Raw genomic sequence first — 7,905 nt, 5'->3', positions numbered from 1 at the left:
ATGGCCCTTCATAGAGGGTTCTCTTGCAGAGCAATGAATAGAGTTTATTTATATTTTTGTTAAACTTTCGTAAGTTGTATATGCTAAATGTATATTCTAAATGCTCAAAAACTCATATTAATTTAAGGATTGTTATTATATTTTTTCACTATGTATTTATCTTGGATGTCATTTTGTGGATGTATATATGAGGACGCTAGTCTTTTTTTCACTATTGACTTATCTTGGATGTCATTTTGTGGATGTATATACGACGACGTGGTCCAAACACATACATGTGTTTTTTGTGTAGCCATATGTGGGTGGTCTTTTTAAGAGTGTTATACAGGCACATTCATAATGTAATTTTCACATTTAATGAAAGTTACAACATTTTCTTGGGTATCCAGGCACATTCAAAATGTAATTTTCACACTTAATAAAAGTTACCATTTTTTCTTAGAAAAAAAAATACATTATTAAAATGAACTATATTTGTTAAACCGCAACTTCCATGATCAACCATTTCAAGGGCCGATTAGACTTTGCAAATACCTAAATTAAATGACGGCTAATGGGCTTCAACCCATACTAAGTACCAAAATATTTACTTTTATGATACATCAGACATTGTCAAAGTTAATTTTTTATTATAAAATTAATTAAATTATAGCTTTATTATTATTATTAAAAATAATTGAGTTAAACACATACATTTAAAAGAGCATATAAAAATAAAAATATAGTAAAGTAACAAACAAGTAATTATTATTATCCAATTTTAAGGTCACGGCGAAGCCAGACACCAAATTGGTGTATGAGACCCCTGCTTTGTGGGAGAAGGGGCCCACCTCGTGATTTGACTGCTAAGTCTAGGAAAGCATACATACTCTTAATGACATTTGTGAACGTGATATTTATTTTAATTAAATTGAAAATGTAAAGAGACATAACTATGTTGTAGATAAATCTCAACCTTGTATTTTAAATACTATTAAATATATTATCTCATATTGTATATAAATTAAATATCTATTATCTATTTAATAATTATTAATGGGGTAGTCTAACTAGGAGAAATAACTTTTTGCACTTGAATCTGATGATACAATTTCAAGCAAGAATCCGATTTTTGTTTCTTAAAATATATCACCTATGGTACTAGAATTCATCTTAAGCTCAAATTTTTAAAAATTTATGAGAAATTTTTAATTAAAAACAACTTGAAATATATTGTAAAAAAATTATTTGGCCTATAAATTAAACTACACTGTTATTAATAATTAAATTAAAATTCTTCCAACCATGATCCAAAATAACTTAAAAACCAAATTTCTATTTTATAATATTCACCACTTTAATTTCATTAGAATTTCACATAATAAATGGCAATGCCCTAGTCTAACGAGACTGCTTTTTTGCCCTGAAAGTTATGGAAAGTCTGGTCATATTTTGAGAAATTCTTTCAAGGATTTTTGTAAATCTAAGTTATAGTTGTTAAATTTCAAAATTTTAGGTGCCTAGATATTCTTAATGGTGCTGAATCAATTTCCACCATCAAAAACACAATTCAAACACTACTTCTACATGAATTTTTGAAATTTTATTGCTCGGATTCCGGCCACTTTTGACTATCCAGACAATTCCTTCACCTCTATAAACGACTCCAATAGCAATCCTCTACACCATACTCAATGTAATACTCAATGTAAAGTTTTTATTACTTTTAATAGCTGTGCAGTCAAGTATATGCGATGAAGTCCCGGTTTGGAGATACAAAAATGAGTTTTCGAATGCATGTTTAGTCCTTATTATGAAATTAAGATTAATGATCTACGTTTTTGGATATTTCGATGTGCGAATTTTCCAATCTGCGACAACATTAGCCTTCAATTTTTATGCCGTTTAGATGGCAATTAATAAATGCAATACTATAAGGTCATTAAGGTCTACAAAAATATCTGACAGTTTTGCAAATTTATCTGACGATCAAATCAACCTGTGAAATTCCATCCCTGCTTTACCGTCGCTTTCGATTATGAGTACGACCATTGTGTTTAATTATATTCAAAGTAAAAAAGAAAAGCCAGAAATCTTAAAATAAAATAAAATAAATTTATTTATTAATTTGATTTAAAAAATAAGTTTATTTGTTCATTAAATATAGATATATATAATATTTTATATTAATAATAAATTTAAAATTTTATAAAATAAGATTTTTTATTAATTTGATTTAGAAGATTGGATTTATTTTTCCAAATTCCCGGTTACCACAATTTTGATGGACTTTTCCGAACTTGGAGTTAGTGATAACTTATTATATAATGGTTATGCATTTCTTCCAAATGCGTAGTCTATATATTATTATCCTTTAAAATGTTAAAATAGTTTTAATTTTTTATTTAAAAATAAATTGAAATTAGTTTTAATTTTTTATTTAAAAATAAATTGAAATTTGTTTAATTATTTAGAAAATGTTTCTTTAAAACAACTTATTATACTAAATATTGAATCATTTTCAAAAAAACATTACATTATAATGGGTATAAGTGTGCCACTTAAGAATTTTTTTTAGAATAGTTCAATAAAATTTGGAAGAGTCTAAAATTACATAAACAACATAATTTTACTAAATTTATTAAATGATTTGCTTTTTTCATAATAATAATTAATATATATTTAATTATATATATATATACCATAAACATAAAATATTTAATTGATAAACTAGAATGTCATCAAATCTATATTTTACTTTCAATAAATACATATGATAATTATCAAATAGATGTAGCCAATTAACAATATAAGATAACATTTGTACATGTCATTTTTAAAAGTAATAATATTTTGTCAGATTTTATGTTTCTGTGATTCATATCTAGGTTTACATGTTTTCTTTAACCGTTGGAAATTTACCATTTCATCTTTCATATTTATATATTTTTGTTCGTTAATTTTTCCCCTCATTCTGGTCTTGATGATGAACCTAGCTCTGGGTTTGAAAGAGGTCGATCCTTTGCTCTCAATGTGATTTTTCCGGAAATATCTGAACATAGTAACAATATTTGTATAATAAATACTAAACAAGTATGTTGAGAAAAAGCATTTGACTTAAAATAAATAAATTAATAATACACATATAATATATAATTATTTAAATAACAATAAAAACAGAAATAAAATATTATTGAAAAAAAAAAAACAAAAAACAAAAACCTAAAATATTTAATTTGTAAACTAAAATACTATCACATCTATACCTTATTTTCAATAAATATATATAATAATTATCAAATAAATATATCCTAGCAACAATATAATGTAACATTTGTACATGTCATTTTTTAAAGTAGCAATATTTGTATAATAAAAACTTGTCTTATAATTTTAATGAATATCAATTCAAAGTAGCAATATTTGTATAATAAAAACTTGTCTTATAATTTTAAAAACTTGTCTTATAATTTTAATGAATATCAATTCACTAGATATAATAGATTAAATAAAATATAATCCAACTTTACTTACTAATTATTACTAATTATTTTAAATTTTAATTTGTAATATTTACAAATCCAAGGACATTTGGGGCATGCCGCTCTTGTTACGATTTATAAATAGCATATCTTTTTCATTGAACATATTATTTTAAATAAAAGTATAATTTCAAATTAATTAAAAAAAATAATCGTTGAATTTTTTTAGTTTTGTATTTTTGTTTGTTTATGTATTTGCATGTATACGTTTTTTAATTTTTAAAATGAGAGGGGTGAGTCTCTCTTTTAGAAGCTATATATCAATTTTTACATATATACAGAGGCGAGATGATTACAATCGCTGTAGAGCAACGTTGACATGAGGGTCGAACCGGGTGGCGAGGCTATTAACCGACCGTCCTATCCATGTGGGATAACGCCCATATCCATATATACGTTTATTTATTGGTTAGTTTTTCTCATTTGTGTAAATCGATGGTCCATTTATAATAAGAAGCCAACGCAAAACCTACTAAAAGATTTGTTGGAGTTAAAACAAACCATTTTAATGAAATTTTGTAATAATAAATACCTGATTTTAATTTGAAATTCAAAACAAATTTATCAAAATTTATATAAAATAACAATAGTGAAACACCATAGACCCTTGTGCTGATTCTAGAAAACTTAACCCAATGTTTAATTTTGCTCATTCTAGAAAACTTGAACCCAATGTTTAATTTTGGAAGGAAATTATTTGGAACAAACATCTCCACTGGATTTGTTTAGGTTTAAATCATATGCAATATACCCATCCCTTTGTGGGCTTATGCTATTTACTTTGACAACTGTAGAGCCAAAGTAAGTCCTTATACTACACACAAAAGTATGCTTTTTGTCATTCGAACAACTTCCCACAATGCAGGTGCCTCTTACTTTTGGAATCACATTAATATGCTTCAATTTGGACAAGCCTAGCTGACTAGTGCATGACTCTTTGGACCATGGTAAAAATTGACATCACAGGCATATATACAAGGACTAAACTCCTTAATAACATGTCCGATTAATTTATCTAACAATTAAACTCTTCATAATAGCATTGGACTATGTGATAATGCCATGGGTTAATATTCATTATTAATTTTGTTAGGTATGTGTGATATTCTTTGCATAATTATCTCTACTTATTATATGTTGTGTAAAAGAAGAGGAGGTTTCGAAAGACCTAAAAGAGAAAAAAACAACTTTTTTAAATATTCACTCAAAATATTAATTTTTAAATCATATCACACAATTTAACTTTAAAAAATATTATAAAGAAAATTAATTAATTAATATATATATATATATATATATATATATATATATATATATATGTGGGTGGTAGAGTAAGTTCTCATTTCATGTTAAAATTTTTTAAGATATTAAATTGTTGCCTCAACTTAATTGAATGTAAAGAATAAAGATAAAATTAGAATGCAATTTTAATTTGTCAGAGAATGGTAAAGTTAATAGGAAAAATAAAATATAAACAGAATGATAGTAATGTAACTAATAAAGATAAAAGTACATTGAAATTCTATTTTATGAGAAAAGGGTAAAGTTAATAGAAAAATATAAATATAAATAAATATACACTCAAAAGAAAGAATGAGTGAAATAAATTAAGAAAAGAAAAATATGAATAATTTATAAGTTGTCATTTTAAGATAAATTTATTTAAAAAAATAAAAGTATTATGAAATTTCAATTTATTTTAAAATAAAGATAAAGTTAATATAAATAAAGTAAAAAGAAAAAAATATCTGGAAAAGGAAAATATGAAATATTCATCAAATATACTTAGAAAACACTTATAAAGTATATTATGAAAAGAATAATATTAATATAAAGTGAAAATATGCTTCTCATTTAAGATATAACTTTAATGATGGTATGTCGTGACTTTTAAAATAGATAGATTAAAATAAAAATAAAGTTAATACTGGTAAAAATAGTAAATCTATCCTTAAGATTATATATTATAATTTTAAAACTCAATTCAAAAAGGTTGAGATGTAAAAGAAACGAATATAAGAATTTAATGTTTCTTAATGATTTTTTATTTCTAATTGTTAATACTTTTAATTAAAATTAATGAATATTTTATTTAGAAAAATAATTAAAGAAATCATATACTAATTAACATTGATATATGTCCCCTTGTGTCATATATCGATGGAGTTGTTCAATGGTGGGAAGGGTGTGCAAGCAGCCACCTCCCCTACACGGAGAGGTTGACGTGCCACTATCCCACACCATTCATTGAAGCGTGGTCTCTTCAAGCCACATGGGAATTTATAGCATCGAGTGGTTTCAATGCTAAAGAGATGGACCATATGCTACTGACAATCTCTGCATGAACCAAATTACTCATAGTTGTAATAGCGCTTGTTGTCATCATAGTGTTCGACTCCTCGAGCAGAGCGACATGCAGTCCCATTATCACGGTTGACAGTTGGGTTTCAAAGGAAATAATGCTAGTGCAAACCATCCATTCTTGTTATTTCTTCTCGTTGTTTATGCATGTGCTTCTTAATGGGATTAAAGCTTTGTTCACAAGTTTACATTCTTCTCCTTGGTTTTTTCACTATAGGTTTTGTTTCTTTTTTATCTATGCTCTCCTCTTCTTCCCTTTCATGCCCTTTGTTATCTTTGTATCAACTATTGGTTTGCTTCTCAGTAGTAGAAGGAATTTGCTCGCAAGTTTCCATCCTCTTCCTTGGATTTTTCATAACTAGCTCCATCTTTGGTTTCCATCCTTTCTCCTTTTCTTCCTCTTTGCACCCTTTGTTTTCTGCTCAATTGTCCCCTTGTCCATCTAATATCTGATGAACTTCCACATACCTTGTTTATTCAGGGGAGATGAGAAAGGGTAGGATTGATTTTACATGGTTGGTTATTACTTTGGATAAGACATTGTAGATGATGTTGCACAACGTTATTGAGAAATAGGGTTTTTAATTTTTTCCACCTTGGGGGAAAGCATAGAGAAGGTGGCCTTAAAGGAAGGTAATATTAAAGAATGTCATCAAGATTCCTCCACTAACAAGCCTGATAGACACCTATTGTAAATCCATTAAGGCCAGGGGCTTTATTCCTGGGCATTCCTTTGACTGCATCCTCCACTTGTTCCAAAGAGATAGGTCTTAAAATCACATCATTATGTTATTGACTAACTAAATGGGGATATGTTGAGTAATTTTTCTTATGGCCTCCATTTTCCTAGGTTTTGGATCCTTGAGTAGATCTTCATAGAATTTGGTCAACTCTTGTTTTATATCTTGATGCTTTATGAGTTAGGTTCCTGAGATTGAAAAGAGAGACATGATTCAAATTTTGTGCTAGTGTTGTATCACGAAGTTGTGAAAAAATTTGGTGTTCTTCTACCCCTCTTTAAGCCACTTGATTCGAGACTTTTGTTTCCAAAAAATTTCATCTTGTTTTCGTCTATTTTCTAGCTTGATCAATAGGTATCCCTTCTCCATAACCAACTCATCCATTCTCCTTTCTAAAATGATGCATTGTTGAAGTTGCTCCATTTGAGTCTCTAGGATCTATTTTTCCTGAAGAATGTCACTAAATTCTTCAATGTTCCACTTTATGATTGTATTTTTCAGGAATTTGAATTTTTGTTGAAATTTGTACATAATAGTGCCCATGATGGATTTTTCTTCCTCCCACTAGTCCTTGGATTTTGTCATGAAGGACAAATCACTTAACCAAAATGATTCAAAGTAGAAGGGATTGAGCTTTGGTATAGTTTTAGATACAAATCTCAAAGTAGATGGGCCAGTGGTATGAGCATTAGTAAGGGAGAATGGATATTTCAAAGAGGATGTATCTACTTACTAGGGATATAAAGAGAAGGAATCTATCCAAAAAATAGGTTATTTTCTTATGGCCTCCTCTTTTTTTGTTCCATGTGAAGATGCCATTGAGATTTTCCACATATACCATATGCATGTTGTGAATAGCTTCTCTAAAGAGGCATGCCTCAGTGTCCAATCTATTTAAACCACCTTTTTTCTCTACTAGGGATTTGAATAAATTAAAAGCAACCCCTATGATCCCTAGCAAATCCTAGAGGAGGGTTTGGAGACTAAAATTCTTCAAAAGGTTTTGTTTTTTACTTACCAAATGTGTTTGATATACATTTGTGATGGATCCTTCCTTTGAGGTACTTGACAGGGTAAATCACGTCATCAAAATGTGTGCAACTACAAAATAGGTCTATTAAGTTGACTTCTTCTGGGTTCCATGTGTTATGAAACTAGCTCAAGAAAAATATAGAAAAGATAGATCAACGCCTTAGAATTCAGCCTCTTCGAGGGGGCAACCTCCTTTACATTACATAAATGAACAATTCTTTTATGATTCAAATGACAAAACCTCCTTTCTA

The sequence above is a fragment of the Pinus tabuliformis genome, chromosome 4_1 (assembly GCF_031772625.1).
Source record: "Pinus tabuliformis cultivar Carrire ecotype Pingquan chromosome 4_1, CPIR1, whole genome shotgun sequence".
Lineage (NCBI taxonomy): Eukaryota > Viridiplantae > Streptophyta > Pinopsida > Pinales > Pinaceae > Pinus > Pinus tabuliformis.
The sequence above is the reverse complement of the archived record's forward strand: the minus strand, read 5'-3'. Positions refer to the sequence as shown.